Below are 17,182 nucleotides of genomic sequence, written 5' to 3'. Positions count from 1 at the left end.
GTCACCGGCTAGGTCCACAAGGATAAACCTTCAAGAATCAAGGCAAGGAAATGAGCATTCACAAACAGCAGCAAGTGTTGTCACTGGATAAGGAGAAGGTGGTTCGGCTGCATGTTGAAAGGGCGTCTAAACCGGACCTGGGAAGATCAGGTTAACACTTCCCTAAGGAAGCTACCTTTAGGCGAGTTCTGAAGGATGCGTGAGAGTTAGCTAGGCGAGCTGTGGGGTGAAAGGTGAAGGCGAGAGCCTCCAGACAGGTGAAAGGCTCAGAGGAGGGAGAGGGAGAGCATGTTGCCACCAGGACCTAAGGTAGTTCACTGTGGCCCTAGTAAGAAATTGCTAATTGAACTCAAGGCCACGGGGAGCCACTGGAGACTTTTAATATGAAATGCACATGGTCTTTTTGTGTTTTACAAAGGTCATTCTGAATAAAGAATTGAAAAGGGACAAAACTGAAGGCCAAAGGACCTGTTAGGAAGCTATTGCATTATTCCAAGGGAGAGATGATAGTGGCCGGGATTCAGGGTATGATAAAAACTAAATAACAAACGCCTGGCTGGCGTGTGCTGGGAACTCAGCAAATGTTAAGGGCCTGTTAGCAAGTTGCTGCATTATTCCAAGTGAGAGATAATGGCGCCCGGGACTTAGGACATGATAAAAACTAAATAACAAATGTCTAGAAGCATGGCTGGCGTGTGCTAGGAACCCAGCAAACGTTAGTAGCCTTCTTTCTTTCTTCTTCCCTTGTAATCTGTCCATTGTTTTAAAAGGAATTGTCCAATGTTCCAGTGGCCGTGCAAGTAAAATCTCTTTCCAAGGATTAATTTTACAAAGAAATATTCTTCATAACAGATACTTTCATATGTCAACAGGGACGAAATACATTCTATTTTACCTCTATTTTTAGCCACCTAGGGATGAACTTTCTAGTAAACGATGATGTAAATGCAATTTCTTTGCAACAAAATTGTTAGCATGTCTTAGTTCATTGTAATAATAAGTTTTATCACTAATATTAGCAGACTTTCCAATCACTGATGATCACATCAACTATTTAACGTCTTCATAGAGTTTAGACAGCATTGTAAGATTATTTTGACAGTTTCATTTTTGCTTATTGTCTGTCTTCTCCCACTCTGGGATGTAATTTCCAAGAGAACAGGGACTTTATCTGCTCTTGTTCTCTGTTCTACCTCCAGGAGCTGGATCAGGGCCTAGCACTTAGTACAGGTGCAATAAATACCTGCAGGCTAACTCACAGAATGAGTGAAGAATGGGTGTTCATCTATATGAAGTAATTGAAATTGACCACTCCTAACTGGCATCTCTACCTCAAGGCTCTTCCTACTCTAAGCCATTGCACCCCTGATTTCAAATTCACCTTTCTAAATGTATAGTTCTAATAACCATAATTCCCTGCTCAAATTGAGCCCAAACTGCTGCCTCTGACCGTCAAGGAGTCCTGCTCACCCTTGCAGCTCAATCTCCCACCACTGCTGACATTCTGGTCCTCACAAGCCCCTCTCCCAGACCAACAGGATCACTTGCCACTCCCCACCTGCCCCCAGTATGCGTCACCTCTACCTCAAACACCTTGCGTCTCCCTCTCTGCCTGATAAAATCCCACCTGCCCTTCAAGATTCATCTCAAAAACGATGGCTTCTGAAGGTTTTCTTTTCTCCTTAAGTCCACAGTTCTCAACAAGGGTGATTTCCAGTGCCCTCTACTCCTACCCTGAGATGTCTGGCAATGTTTGGAGATGTTTTTGGTTGTGACAGCTGGAGAGGAAAATACTACTGGCATCTAGTGGGTAGAAGCCAGGGATGCTGCTAATCCCCCTAAAATGCACAGCACAGTCACTCACAAAAGAGAATTATTTGCCCCAAATATCAGTAGTGCTGAGATTGAGAAACCCTGCCTTAGGCAAATATCCTTCTGCTGCCTTAAAACCACCATGGAGTTTAGGACTGCTTTCACTGAACTCCCACTGCTTGTTTTACAGGACGTCTACGTAACTTGTCAGAGCCATCCGTCGAAGGTCTGTATGTTTGACATCAGATCTCATTTTTCCTAATGAGCATAGCACATATCCCCTGCACAAGGGAGACGATCGACTTGTTGACTGAGATTGAATTGAAATTTCTATTTCATTCAATTTTCTACTCAAGTCTATTTTCTCCTGTTTCCTGTTAAGAAAAGGTAGGCACCATCTTTTGTGCATTTAACCTTTTAAATACTTAAAGACCGTTATTAAATAACTTATCTGTTTTCTTACCTCCAGATAAACTCCAGTACCTTTTAGAATCTCATAAGAAAGAGTATGCTTTAAGGGCAATAACTGGGGCTAAATTGGATTAAACGTAGTTTTGATGCTAGTTTCCATTACATACTGTGAACCTGCATTTATTTCATTTAGCATATTGTAGCTTTTGAGGTAATAAACAAATAAATAAATATCCAAGCTTGACCTCCAGTTGAGGTAAAAGGCAGCTTTTCTAAAATCAGGACTAAATAATAAATGCCATGATTTATCTAAAGCACCTCCTTTTCTTATTATCCTAATATTTAACAAAGCTAATAAACATTTGCTGATTTTATAGTTGATTGACATTATAAATATTCACTGAGCATTTCACAAATAAAATACTATGGTCAATCTGCTGAAAGAGCTGTACATTTTGAGACTTTTAGCACATTTAAAAAATTCAACTAAGAGTCAGAATTCATATCTGATCACCAACTCCCAATTTTATCTCTTCTAAGACATGAGAAATCTGTTAAGCTAAGGAACATACACACACAAATACACCCTGGTTCTCAGAATTAAGTTTGAAATTTTGAATGAAAAATTCAGCTTGAGTGAAAAGAGGGAAAATCTCACATGATCAGAAAAGATCATCATAAATCCTTCTCACTATTACTAGAAGGTAAGCTGAACTCTTTTGAATATAAATCCAAATAGCCTTCAGGCTAAGGACGAGTGCAGTGGCTGGCATGACAAGCTGTCACGTTAAGAAACTGGACATCGTGATTCCCAATGCTGCCATTGAGAAATGACAAAGAGATGGTGAAAACTGTTATGAAAGAGCATTTTGTGTTGTCATCTGTCAGCCAGACTGAAAATCAGCAATTAGATACCTTTTATGAGAAGGAGGAAACCCCTCCAAGCAGAAATGCACAATGTGATCAGAAGACCCTGAGAAGGCACTTAACATTGTCATGGTTTCCTGAGTGAAGATGTCACAACCCATCACCACTGGGCAAGAGGAAATGAAGACACACACACACACACACACACACACACACACACACTCCAAGAGACACACATATACCAGCTAAGACGGCCAGCAAGAGGTGCAGAAGTAACCTCAAAAGCACCTCTGGGAGCCCCAAGAGCTCAGATCCACACTTTATTGCACTTTAATCTTAGGCAAAGATAGTTTATCGTCTGATTTTTAAAATTTTGCAGTACCTAGTTCCAAAACCATCTACTAAGTGGAAAAAACTTCTAAGCCAGCAACTGGTCATAGCATGAACCATTATTCTCCATCTTATTTAGGAGCTTTATTAAATGGAATACGATGCTACACCAAATGTCTGATGTGGTCATCAACACAGCACTGTGTAATATGGTAATAATAAGGAAGTGTATAATGCCAAGAAGTTGGGAGTAAATGAATTATTTGTCCCAAAACATCTTTTTAATCTTGGCTCAAGCCATATCAGCGTGCAATTTAGGTGGAGCTCAAATGCCTCCAAATCTTCCACGGCTAGTAGGATTCACTGGTAGCAGCCCTTAAGAAGAATCACATCATCCTCCTGATGTTAAATAAAGCTGCAAGTGTAAGATGGCCTGTGTTCCTGGGTCTCACATTCAATTATATTAATCATTGGTTTTCTCCTCAGATTTGCTGGGAAGTGTATGTTAACCTTTACAGGTTTGGATTTTTTTTTTTTTTAACTTACTGCCTTTGAATGTAATCAAACCTTCTTGTGCACACACATCTGTATCCCAAAAGGCAGACACGATCATTACATACTCAGGTTCGCAGTAATGAACACTTGGGAAAACAATTAGCTGTAATGTATTTATCAGTAAATGAGGCGAGCTCTGCTCCAACAACATGTCCTCTGCTCGCCACAGATAAAGAGTGTGATGCTCTTATCAATATTCCAACTCTAGAGTAAAAGGCACGCAGAGCGGCATATATCATCCAGTCCTGCGTCGCTTTTTCCACGTCTTCTGATTTAGTCCTTCTGAATTACCCTTACGTCAATTTCAGTTGATCGGAAAATATTCATACCTTTGACCTATGGACCAAAACAGGTCACCAAGTTTTCACTCCCTCTTTTGTCAGTCTCTTCTGGAAGCAATTCAGAGGCTCCCACTCTCACACACAGAAGACTCTGGCAGGGGACTCCCACAGGATCCATTGTCTGGCCGTGGCCTCAGAAAATAATAGTATTTTTTAAACTGGGTTAGAAAGAAACCACCAGATTCCAACTGGGCATCCCCCATGGTTGTTGGAACAGCCATCTCGGAACACATCTGTCTGTTTCTTCTCTCCTCTAAGCCTCCCCTGGTCTTACCCATCACTAACCAAGATTAGAGCGGCACAGTAAAACCTCAGTGCCTTCACAGTCCAAATCCCCAGACTGCCTGAATTTAGGGTGAGCCTCAGTAGCAGAACTATGATAAAGGCTTGTATATTCTCTATGGACACACCATTCCTGTAGGCAGGTCCAGCTCACACTCACCTCCCTTCACAAACACTGCTAGAGAGTAATGTGACCACCGTCACAGAAGGCGCATGTTCCCTTCTGGCACAGTGCTAAGATGGAAGAGCCCTCCCTGTGTTACAACACGCCCCTTCCCACCCCCGAATATAAACTGGCTTATTACACATAGTGCTAATATAGAGAATTTAGAGCAGTCCAATAGCGCCTACTAACACCATATATTTTGCAATGCCTTATTAAATAATTTTCAGATGAAATAACCTATCTGCATACATAAATTTAAAATACCTATATAATATCCTAACAGTAATAAGGAGAAATCAAATAAATAATAATGTTTAAAAATATGTAAATGTCCCAGTGTAACAACTCTAGAATATAAAATGAAGACAAGAGATGCTTGCTTCTTTCTTTTTTTTTTTTAATATTTATTTATTTATTTATTGGCTGTGCCAGGTCTTAGTTGCAGCATGCGGGATCTTTAGTTGCGGCATGCATGCAGGATCTATTTCCCCGACCAGGGATCGAACCAGGGCCCCCTGCATTGGCAGCATGGAATCTTACCCACTGGACCACGAGGGAAGTCCCAAGAGAGGCTTGCTTCTAAATGTAGAATCACCATGAATGCAAAAACCACCAATGTAGACAAATACAGGTGAGTTTATTAGCAACTTAAATATCACAACTAGTGTTTTGTTACTACTGGTGATGTGATGTCTGGAAATGATGAACAGCTCTTGGTAAGAGTTTAAATAAAACAAAATAAAATCTTCTCTTGATTTATAAGTAGTTTGACTCCTGTATATAAAAACTATATAAAAATACTTGTGTTTATATATAAAACAGAAAAAAGGTCTCAGCTTAAAGTACTAGAAACAAAATTTTCACCTAAATGGGTATCTATTAAGACACTGGAAAGTTGTGCAGTATGTGAGCCAGTGCTTTGTTATGTGTAACTGTCCTGTGTATTCTGTCTTTGGTCAATGGAATATGGGCTGACGGGACAAGGTACCAGTTCAGAGCCTACCTTAAGAGGCATCACATGTTTCCACTCACCTTTCTTGTACTTCTGCCATCTCCATGCAAAAAAATATGAACTGGATAGCCAATAATTCCAAGGAGGATTAAAAACCTGAACCTAATCTGCAACTTAGAGAAAACCCAGCAAAGCTCAACCTAGATCAGCCAGCCCCAAGCCAATCTACAGATGCATGGGTGAAAAGAAATGATTATTGCCTTCAGTTACTAACTTTTGGAGTGGCGGTAAGGCAGCATGACATAGTAATAAATGTCTGGCAAATACCTGCCCACCCAGCACAGGCAGTAGGGGCAAGTATGGTTAAAGGAGAAATAGAAAAGTCAATGAGAAATTCATGATGTTGGACAGGGAATAGGTGGACACTGGGAAAAAGAAGGACTGGGTGGGATCTAGGGAAAAGGTAGAAGTTAACTGGTGCTATATAAACACACAATGCTGAGTCACTAGCTGTATGAGTCACTGGGTATTGGGAGAGTCCTACACGAACCACACCAACAGGTATCTCAGGAGCTCAGTCTCCTACAATCACCTTGAAGGACAGAATAGGCAAAGTCTGCCACAGCCTGACAGATTCACGTAAAGGCAGGCAGAGATGAAATGAGGATTGATCAAGGCCCATGGCTGTTGCAAAATAAAACCCCTGTCACCAAAATTCAAATCGTGGTTCACTTATCCTTTCAGATTATAAACACAGATAGCATTAAATAACCAGTAGGCCCATAGAAGGCCCATGGGTATTTGATTTTTGTCAACATTTTTGCCTTCAAAGGAACTGGTATCTTCTACAAACCTAGCTTCTAACATTTAGACATTTTTAAAAGTAATTAAATATATCTGTCACTCTACTTACTAATGTTCTGAATTTTTAGGGTTGTTATTCAATGACAAATAGAAGAAATAATGAGTTTTAAAAATTACATATAACCACAGGCAATGATTACAGGTTCAAATGACATAGGGATGCATTTCAAATAATTCATATATATTTTTTAAGATCTTCATACAACACCACATGACTCCATAAAGTTTCTAGAATCTACACAAAAAAATTGACTAAACTTCTAACTAGTCAAAGCAATGAAGAAAATACAATTAGATACAAGAATCACAGAGTTCACAAAATAAAAACAAAGCAGTGATTATAAGTAACTATGCAATAAATTTGACAATCTGGATAAAATTAATAAATTTCTTTTTTTTTTTTTTTAATGCAGCTTACCAAAACTGACACAAGAAGAAATAGAAACCTGGAGTCTTTATCTATTAAAAAGAAATGATTTTGTAATTAATCAGAGGCTTAAAAGCATTAAATTCTATACACATTCATATGAAATTTCAGCAAGTTAGAAACAGAAGGAACCTTATCCAATCTGATAAAAGTGGAGATCAAATGACAGAACTGCCCATGAGGGACTTAGACTTGGGTCACAGGCAGCAGAGGTAAGGCTCTGGCAAGCAGTTTCCCAGACGATGGGCATGAATAAAATGGGCATCTGGGCAGGACAGGGAGAGCTGTGTTAGGCGCCTCCAGAGGAGTGAAGTCAGGATAGCAGAAGGGGTTATGACTGGAAGGGACATGCAAGGGGCTTCTGGGGCACTGGGAATAATCTCCTTCATGATCTGGGTGCTGGTTAAAGAGATGCGCTCAGTTTATAAAGATCAATTCAGCTATCTGCTTTTAATATGCGCACTTTTCTCTCTGTGTATTACACTGCAATAAAAAAGATTTTTAAATAATTTAAAAGGTTTTTAGCCTCTATGTGTCCAGCGCCAGGGGTTACAAAGATCCCAATGACTTGGCCTCTTCCCTTGAAGTTCAAGGGACTCAGAGTCTAGGGACTCCTGAGCCAAGGGACTCAGGAAAGCTCCGTAGAGAGGCCACAATTACACAGTGTGAGACGCACTCCTTCAGTGTGGCTGCAAGGGGACTGGGAAAGTCAGAGAAAGGGGCCCGAACTCTGCCATGGAGGGTCATGAAAAGTGAGTTTTAAGCTGAGGCTTGGAGGACGGGTAGGAGCCTTTTCCATGGACCAATGTGCAGATGTTGGGAAGGGGAGGAGGAGAGACGGTGGGAGGGAGGACATTCCAGGTCCACGAGAAGAGAAGATAAAAAACTGCCAGTCTCCAATCCCATCAAATACACAGTCACAGTAGAATAAATAATGTCCCTCAAAGCAAAACATGCAGCGTATTAATATAGGCTTATGACAGCTATTGGACACATAAGACTTACTGAGAACAGGGGTGGCGGGAGGAGGGAGGTCCTCAGCTTTAACAACCTAGGTCAGCAATGAGCAGTCATTCTCAAGGGCCGTTGTATCAAACTTTTGTAGGTATCTGTCTTTTTTCATTCAAAATGAAAATAGTTTTATGGAACATAACTAATTTATGTTCTCACAACTTTGATTACCTCACTGGTATTATGGACTAGAAAAGTATCCACAGCAAAAACCGGCATTGCTTTCTACCACTTAAACATTAATTGAGACATATTTATATTTATTAAATACATTTGAGAAATAGCATCACAGGGACATCTTGAAATTAACTTTCACCACCTTTACTGATGCCTTAATTATAAAAGTAATATGTGCTTATTGTTGAAAACTCAAATGATTGAGAAATGTATCAAGTAAAAGTGTCAGGTCCTCTCCATCTTTTTCCCCAAATAGTTTGGTCTTCATCCTTCCAGACTTTTTTTTTTTTTTCCCAGACTTTTTAATGTACCTTACTTTTTTAATAGAGACATAACAAATATTCTGGTTAATAAACTGCTATATTTTTAACTAATAACATATCTTCCAAATAGTTCCAGTACATATAGGAACCTCATTCACCTCATTCGTTTCAACGGCTGTGTAATATTTCATTATTTAAACGCACTGTAACTGATGTAATCATCCTCTGATGAGCAATTAGGTTGTTTCTAATTTTTCACTATTGCAAATAATGATGCCATGAACATCCTTACAAAATTCTGATGATTTATCTGAATATTCTGATACCTCTTAGTATGTCTAAAAGGGAGGGACTAAGACGTCTCCCAGGACAGGGCTCATCCCAAGCGAAAGGCAATTTCAGACCCACTATTTATAATCCTAGGACAATGGGCCATCATCAGCGGGGACAAGTAAATGTGAATGCAGGACACTGTGTCGCTTGAAGTGTCCTTTCACCAGCCCCCAAGCATTCACACATTCTCTAAGCTCCCCAGGGACATTAAGAGCACATGGTGGCATCAGCAGATTCTACGGTACTGGAGCGAGGACGTCCTGGGCAAAGGGAAGCAGGTTCAGCAGCACCGTAGTGACGTTGCTGCAGGGAACTAGGGACAAGGACTGCAGGAGTGACCCCTGAGGACTCAAAGAAACTGAGAAATCTTTAAAGAAGGCTGGGAATCCACAACTGGGGGAGGAATAGAACTGGAGAAATGAATGTAGAGGCTGTTGTGGGTCTATAATTCTACCTCTACACTGATGTGGCCAATAGGAAACCCAGGCTGCAGATTTAACTGGATACTTCAAAAAATAATAATCTTTATACTTGAAGTATTTGTGTGTTCAATGCAGCTCATACTGTGTTTAACGTGCAAGAACTGGGGGCATGCTGTCACGTGTTAAAAATAATAATAGTAGGAGGGCAAACTTGAGAATGGCCCCATGGAATCACTGGAGTCACTTCTTAACTACAAACACACATAAGCACAAAAATGGCATAAAGAAAAAAATGGCATGCTTAGAACTACTAAAAAGTAATATTGAGTATATTTTAAAACAGGCTAGTCAGAGCTTGAAATGACAAAGTGGGTCACCTTTTCTACCCACTGCCAAAATGTATGGCTGTTCCCTCCTGCAGAGGCTCCAGTGCCACGTGACTCATCTGAGTAATCTAGAGCAAAGAACAAACATCTCGGATATTTCTCTTAGAAAAATTTCAACCTTCCAAGATCACTATTTATCTTGGGTGAACCTGCAGATTAAAAAACCTGAATATTGGAGGAGATAGTGTCTAAAACAACGGCTGGTGGTCCTGATTTTCCTACAAAGGCAGACCTGGAACTTCAAGATCCTGTTTCAGCAATCACAGGAGCAGCTATGGGGAGGGAAGGCCCACGGAGGTGAGCTAAGAATAGGAGACCTAAGGCTAGTTCTTCCAAAGTTCCTGATGCTCAGTCAAGAGTGTGGACACACGGGGTGGTCGTAATCAGGTGAAGACAGTGCAAAGGACATTGGTTCAGTCAATTATAAGCCATGTATCTGGGGAAAATCACAAGTTCTCTGAGTAACGAGAGGTGCCAGGGTCATTATAAAGACGAAATATAATGCTCCCGATGCATGTGCTAAATGCAAATGTGCACAGGTTACCAGGATCCACAACATAACTGGCAAGGTCCAATGCAAAAGGAAAATGGGGGACCTTGTTCAAGGATTTTCAAAAAGTGAAGGCAGAGCATAAATCAAACAAAAGGCCCTTCCAAGTGTGAGACCCTGTGTGACTGCACATGCCACAGGCCCATGAAGCCAGCCTCAGGAGTCACCATTCCACAGATGGGTGCACCGCTATAACTGCATAGCTCAATCTTCAGAGTACTGTGCATTTGGTAAATACTCCAGAAACATTCAGGATTGCGTTATAATAAAAAGGAAGTAGGATTTCATACATTAAAGTGGAATCCTTTCATTTTACAAGACAAACACTAGGAGAAGAGAAAAGGCACCTTTTAATGCACAGTGCCTACAAAGTAACATGCTAGGAGCTTTATGTATATTTTCCCTATTTAACTTTCACACACAATCCTAAAAAGTAGATATAAAAATTATCTTTTCACAGCTGGAGAAATTAAGGCTCTGAGAGGTTAAGAAACTTGTCTATGGTTACACCATTTTTCTCAAACAGCTCATTAATTCATCCGACAGTATTTACTGAGCTCTTTAGACACTACGGAGAAAACAGCAAAACAAAACTACCACCTCTCCCTAATCCTGTCCTTGGCCTCCTGGAGCTTAACAGTTTAGTCAGGAGAGATAGATATTAATGAAAGAATCTCATGTTTTAAAAAAAGGGAAATGGTAAAATTAACGAGCTTTATAAACAGAGTTGCCAGATTTAGCAAATAAAAATACAGGATGCCCAGATAAATTTAAATTTCATATAAACAGTAAGTAATGTTTTAACATAAATATGTCTCATGCAATATTTGAGACAATTATGTTAAAGATGAATTCAAATTTAACTGAGCATCCTCTTTTCCTCTGACAACCTTATATATAAGGAAAAGTACACTGTGATGGGAGAGGGAATTTTAACCTCACAAAAGAGGTTTGGGAGGCTTCCCCAGAAAGAAGACTGGACTAAAATCTGAATAACATAAAGCATTAATGTGACAAAGGCATGTTGGAGGTTGCCATGGCAGGAGAAGACTGATGTTTGAAGTTGCTAGGATGGGAGAGGTTTGGGGGTTATGTAACATGAGGTTACGGAAGTGAGCTGGGGCCAGACCACCTAGAGCCCTGAAGGCTTTGAAGGCTAAGGTTTTCAGTCTTTATGCCACTAGACTGACCGGTTACATATAATGTTCGCTCTGCCTGTGCCCATCTGTCTCCACAGAGTCCTTCCCAAACACCTACCTCACTCACTCTGCCTCTGACTTACCAAAGAAGTTAGCCATCTTGAATCCTCCTTGCCAGCTAGAATGTGATTCCTCTGAGAGCTTCAAGTAGACAGTCCATAAATATCAAAGAGAACAACATAGCTTAGAAAGCCCATGCATTCTGGGTCCTTGCTGCACTGCCCAGTACTAGTTCAAGTGTTCCTACAACTGTGGTCCCCAAACAACAGCATCCAACCCACGTGGCAGAGCCTGATAAACAGCATACTCCGGGCCCACCCATGAAACTGCTCATTTAGAATGTCTAGGATGGGGCTCAGAAACCTCCATTTGAACAAGCTCCCCTGGAAAGTATGATACACATGACTATTTGAGAGCCCTGATCTATTAGGCTATTCTAGGATTCTAGTTCATAAGATTTTCAAACAGTGGCAAATGACAGGAGAAAGCACTTAGTCTAACTTGTCATAAATCTCATTGTGCTCTTGAACTGTAAGAGGGCCCAAGTGCTATAAGAAGACTAAAACCCATCAATATAGTTCTCAGTGTCTGGTCTTAATCATTTGTATTACATACAGTCCACAGGAAAAGATATAGCAGGCATGGTGTGCATTAGGTAGTCAAGAGAAAACATTTAAAATGTTGTCACGTTAAATTGATCTGAATATCCACTTCACGTCAAGCTGAGATTATTTTTCAAATTTGGTCTTTTAAAAACGTTTTAACTCATACCCCTCATGGCATAATACAAAATCTAACAGACTACGCTACAAAAACAAAGCCCATAGCCCCATGTAAAGTTGCAGTATGAGTTAATCAAAAACATTTCTTATATTCTATTTATAAGAAAAGTTCAAATTTAAACTATAACTCATCATGTATTTCTATATTTCACAGAGGAAAAGAATATTAGCACCAGAAAGGACCAAACCATCCAATTCACCCCCGCCATCCATTTCATTTTGTTCACTTCGTCCCAATAAGGGAAGCCATCGTGATATGCAACCGCTACTGACCCTTCCTAATTACAAAGGGTGTTTGTGATAAAACTAAATGGCGGCTTTATACCCTCTTACAACATATTTTCAGCCAGAATTAAAACAGTAACTTCATCCTCCATTGTTATTTCAGCTGTGTCAAAAAGAAAGAAGCTTCAAATTCTATCCACTGCAACATTTTGCAATGGCTGCTCAATAGAGCTGGAATTTAAAAAGCAAAACGAAACATAATTTAGCAATGTTGGACCAAAACTGCACGAGCAGCTGGGGGCGCGGAGCTGCCTCTCCTAGGTTTACAAACAGACTTCATCTAAATGACCAGTTTGTGTTAAACGAGCAATGATATACACGTTGTAAACCGTGGCTCAGACAGAAACCTCAGCAACATAGAACCAAGAAGCACTGGTCAATCATAGATTTTCCCCTGATGCAGCCGCATAGAATAAAAAGGACATTTTAACTTTTACTCTTCACAGAAATCTACCGATACGCATGAGTAACATGAATAACATAGTGATCTGGTTAGGAAGGCATTTTGACACATCAGATGTTTTCATTCATGAAATATGTCATCAACAAGTAAGAAGAGCTAATATCCCTAATTATAGGAAATGGATTTTCTGGTACTCGTGGTCACGTAATATACTGCAGATTTTGATGCCTTTTGCGGTAATCGCCTTGAGGGTGGAAACTGCATCCTGTTCTCTGAGGGACCTTCCACACTTACAGAATATGACAGCATTAATAATGAGTAGGATTTTTACCTAAAAGCTTGTCGGCTAGTCTGCTGCTCAGACCAGAGAAGCTACTTTTAAATGTCATTGGGTCATGAAAAATAAATTTGATCTACCACATCACCAAAAACACTCAGATGTAATCCAGAGCTTCTCCCCCACACCCCCTTCTCCAGATAGCCAGCAGCTAATGGCATTTGATTTTATATTAGACTGCTAGGAAAAGTCTATTGTCTGCATTTGCTGACACTGAAGGCCAAGTTTCATTAAAGGAACAGTGCCCAAGGAAGTCTCCAGAATTTTTTAAAAGGTAAGTGTTTTCTTTCTCCTTAAAGGGCCTTTGTTTCATAATATTTTCCATTCATAGAGAATTTGTATGTCCAAAACTCTCTGAGACTCTTTTGTCCCCAAAGCAACTTTTTAGTAAGAGCTGGTCTCAGCTATTTTTCACATTTCTCAAACAGGGAGGATGAACGCAAGAGGGTAAGTCACTTGCCCATAACATAAGGTGACATAACATAATACTTCGGAAAATGAGACTAGGATCTTTGTCTGTGGGCTCTTTAATAACTGCTTTTCCTCCTTCCTCCCTTAACCCCACCCCACTATTCCCCTCCGTACGACAGATTTGGGCTCATTCAGGAAAGCCAGTAGAAGAACCTCTGCCATTAGGTTTCCAGAAAGTAGGGTCCTTTTTTTTGTTAATACATAGAATGAAACATGGATTGGGTTTTTTAATCGCTACCACGGAATGCATTTGTAGTACAGTTTTAAACATATTTTTAGGTTATAAAGACGGAATGCGGCACATCGTTTTGCAAGCCTTTCTCAGCTCCACTTAGCGGCCAGGCCTCCTGACAAAACTCCTGAAGAATGGCGAAGGAATGGATTAGCCTTACGATATCTGAAGAACCTCAGCATCGAAGCTTTCCCATGAAAACTTGCCGCCAGCACGAGGCCTTTCGGAACGTGCCACTGAAAATGAGTGGATGCCAAAGAGATTAATGCCAAATCCTCCTCCAGGATTAAGGATCAGAATTAAACTGAAACAACTTTCTTTCTCGCGCTGTCAGTCAGCTAAGAATGAAGGGAGGAGGTCCAAGGAGAGAGAAGACCATCAGGGAATCCCTGTGGTGGCGCCTTGAAAGACGCCCCATCTTCTCGGTCCCCCGGGGAGCGTCCGGCCGCTGCGGCGCCTTCCCGGCACTGCGGCGCACTGCGGAGCCTCCTGCCCACCCGCAGCCCCAGCCCGGCGGGGATTCGCTAGCCGCCCGGCGCCACCGCCCGCCCGCCCCCGCAGCAGTCTGCCGGGTCCCGCCCTGCCCCCCTCGTCTCCCCCACCGCGCCTCGCCGGGTCGCGGCTGTCAGTGCCGGGTGCGCTGCAGGGCATGCATCACCCGAGAGCCTTTGACGCACACGCGCGCGCTCCCGGACCGAGACTCCGGCGCCTCCCCATCCCCCGCCCCCGCCCCCGCCCCCGCCCCCGAGTCTGCATTTGCATCACTCGCACACGTAGCCAGTGACGCTAACGCCCTCCCCTACCCCACCCCCCACGCTCCCACCTCCCCCCGACCCCGGCTCCAGCCTTCCAGGCAGCACCTCCAGACCCTGGGACTCAGCCCTCCCTCTCCGCCTCCGCGCGCCGGGCGCTTAAGGTCTCTGCACGCCCACACTAAAGCTCTGAGTTCTACATCTGCGGCGAGGTGCCTGCTGCCCCCTGCCAAGTTCATCACCATATTCCGCAGTCCTAGTGGGCCCAGCCCGGGACGGTCCCCTAGGCACTCGAGAGAAAAGTCTTCCCAGTTCTAGAACCCAGGAGGAGGGGAAAGAGCCCGCCAAGAGAAAGCGTCAATTGGGTTGGGTGATCACCTCCACAGCCCTCCTCGCCACCTGAAATTACTTGGGTAGTTAGTTAGTTTACGGGTCATGGCCCTTCTCCCCGCTGAGCCTCACGCCAGTGAGTCTATTTCGCCGCGCCTGGCCACAGCAGGCGGTCAATAGGTTTTTACTGAATGAAGGCGTAGTGCAGGCAAGCGCAGACACAAACAGCCCCGCGCGTTTCCCTGCTCTCCATCCCTCGCTTGTGCTCTCGTAGACGCTAGGCAGGGGCTTCGAGGATTTATGTGGAATAGTTTTTAAATCCCCAATGTTTCTTTTAGGCTCCCGCAGCGCCTACTGCGGCTGCCTTTGCCCTCCCGCCACCCGCACGTCTACAAAGGGATTCCCGGCTAAAAGTTGAGCCCAAGGCTGGGTGGGGATACAGGTCGGATAGCCGGCCAGGGTTTAGGAGCTGCTTGTTTTAAACCAGCCTCTCTCTGCTCGTCGAACCACGCAAGCAAAGGATGGTGGAGGTCCCTACAGAAGGCGAGCGTGGCCCCCGCATCCCCGCGGCTGCCTACCTGCCTCCCCCGGGGATCTGGGATAAAGTGCGCCCGCATCCCCTGACCTACCCCGGGCAACCGGGGGTCACTCCATCTGCTTTACCCCAGACTTCCTCGGTCCTGCTCCGGCAAAGGCGCCCGGCCGGCAGCACCTGGCACCTGCAACCCCTTCCCCGGGGGCAGGTGGGGCAAAGTTGCTCTTCTAAAAGGCTACGAAAAGTTCCCCAGGCTGCAGCGCCCGGCCAGCGGGTCCGGAAGGGAAATAAAGTAGCGTTGGGAAAACCCGCCAACGCTGCCGGGGTCCCTCACTCACCGCTCCAGTCGCCGGGGACCCCCTGCCCAGGATGGTGTCAGCGCTTCACCGGCGGCCGCCGCTCGGGCTCGCTCCTCGGGGCCGCCTCCGTCTGCCGCTCTCTCCTGCAGCGCACGGAGTGGTGACTCCTCCGAGCGGGTCAGCGGCGAGAGGAGGGGCGAGAAAGTGGCTCGGGGCTCGCACTCTGCGGACCTCCTGCGCCGCCGCCGCCTCGCCTCGCCTCCTCCCCCGCGGTGCTGCAGTGCCCGGAGACGGCGTGGCGCGAGTACTAGCGGCGCGCAGGGAGGGAGTCACTGCGCGCGTGGGAGGCGTGAGCTACGCACGATTTGCTGCGGGGTGGGCTGACGCGCCCCGGGAAGTCAGGGAGCGAGGCGCTGCAGCTGCGCGGGATGGGGGTGGGTAGGGCCACCCCCAAGTCGCTGGTACTTTTGGAGAAGTCAGGGCTCCGAGTTCGCAGCAGAATGATGGAAAGGGCCTCAGTTCTTAATTAGTCACTGGGTGTGACTATGCATTGCGCACCCGCGGGCGGCGCCCCGAGTCTGTCCGGTGGGACAACAAGGAATTCTGAGTGCTGGACCCGGCTAGTGCCAGGGGAAAAAGGATTTGCCTCCTATTTCTGGGCCTGGGACTGACCTGTTAACTTTGACTCGGCTTCCTGGGAGCCCCCAGGCTGGGCGAGGTTGCCTATTCCTCCTCCCCACCCCCACGCTGATAGACAAGTCGAGGCAAGGCTTGCGGCGCAGCAGGAGCCGACAGGTGGAAACTTTGGTGCCTCGCGTCACCCCAATGCCAGGTAGGGCCAGATAGCCGGACTCCCAAGCAGACATTTGAAATGGCCTTTTGGGGGGAAACTACCTAATAAAAATTTTTTTTTAAATAGCCAAGGGAATTTTGTATTTTTAGGAACATTTCGCCCCTCGCAGTACTGGAGACCCCAGCTGGAGCTTCCCCCATTTCAAAGCGGCTGGGTTCGGCGGCTCGGGAGAAACCTGCGTCGACGAGGCCACACCCAAGGCTGGCGTGGCCACCTCGCAGCGGCAAGAGAGGGCGTTGCCCCCCGCGGGCCTCGCGCCGCCGCCCCTTCCTCCTTCCCACCCTCACAGCCCCCTCAGCACCACCTCCCGCGCGGCCACCTAGGCGCTGCGGGAAGGGGGCTTCCCCTAGTCCCGGACCCAGCCAGCTCCGCGCTCACACGGAACCCAAGCGGGGTGGGAAGCGGCCGCACAGGCAGGTGCCTTCCCCGCGATCACTGCTCGGATGATGGGTGCCCCGAAGCGAGACAAAGCGCAGCGCCTATGCAGGCTGCCGTGGGTGGAAACCACACACACACACACACACACACACACACACGCACACTCTATCTCCCAAT

General features: G+C 44.6%; 1 protein-coding gene across 1 annotated transcript in view; it reads right to left on the bottom strand.

Moving 5' to 3' along the window:
- The window catches only part of SV2C (synaptic vesicle glycoprotein 2C), a 243,105-nt gene extending 227,181 nt beyond the window's left edge, over positions 1–15,924 (bottom strand). Inside the window, exon 1 of the mRNA XM_007175894.2 lies at positions 15,814–15,924. The gene's annotated coding sequence lies outside the window, so the exon portion shown is untranslated. The remainder of the gene's footprint in view (positions 1–15,813) is intronic.
- Positions 15,925–17,182: the final 1,258 nt, after the last annotated feature.

Source organism: Balaenoptera acutorostrata, chromosome 2, assembly GCF_949987535.1.
Source record: "Balaenoptera acutorostrata chromosome 2, mBalAcu1.1, whole genome shotgun sequence".
NCBI classification, from domain to species: Eukaryota; Metazoa; Chordata; class Mammalia; order Artiodactyla; family Balaenopteridae; genus Balaenoptera; species Balaenoptera acutorostrata.
This window is presented reverse-complemented; position numbering and strand designations above follow the sequence as displayed.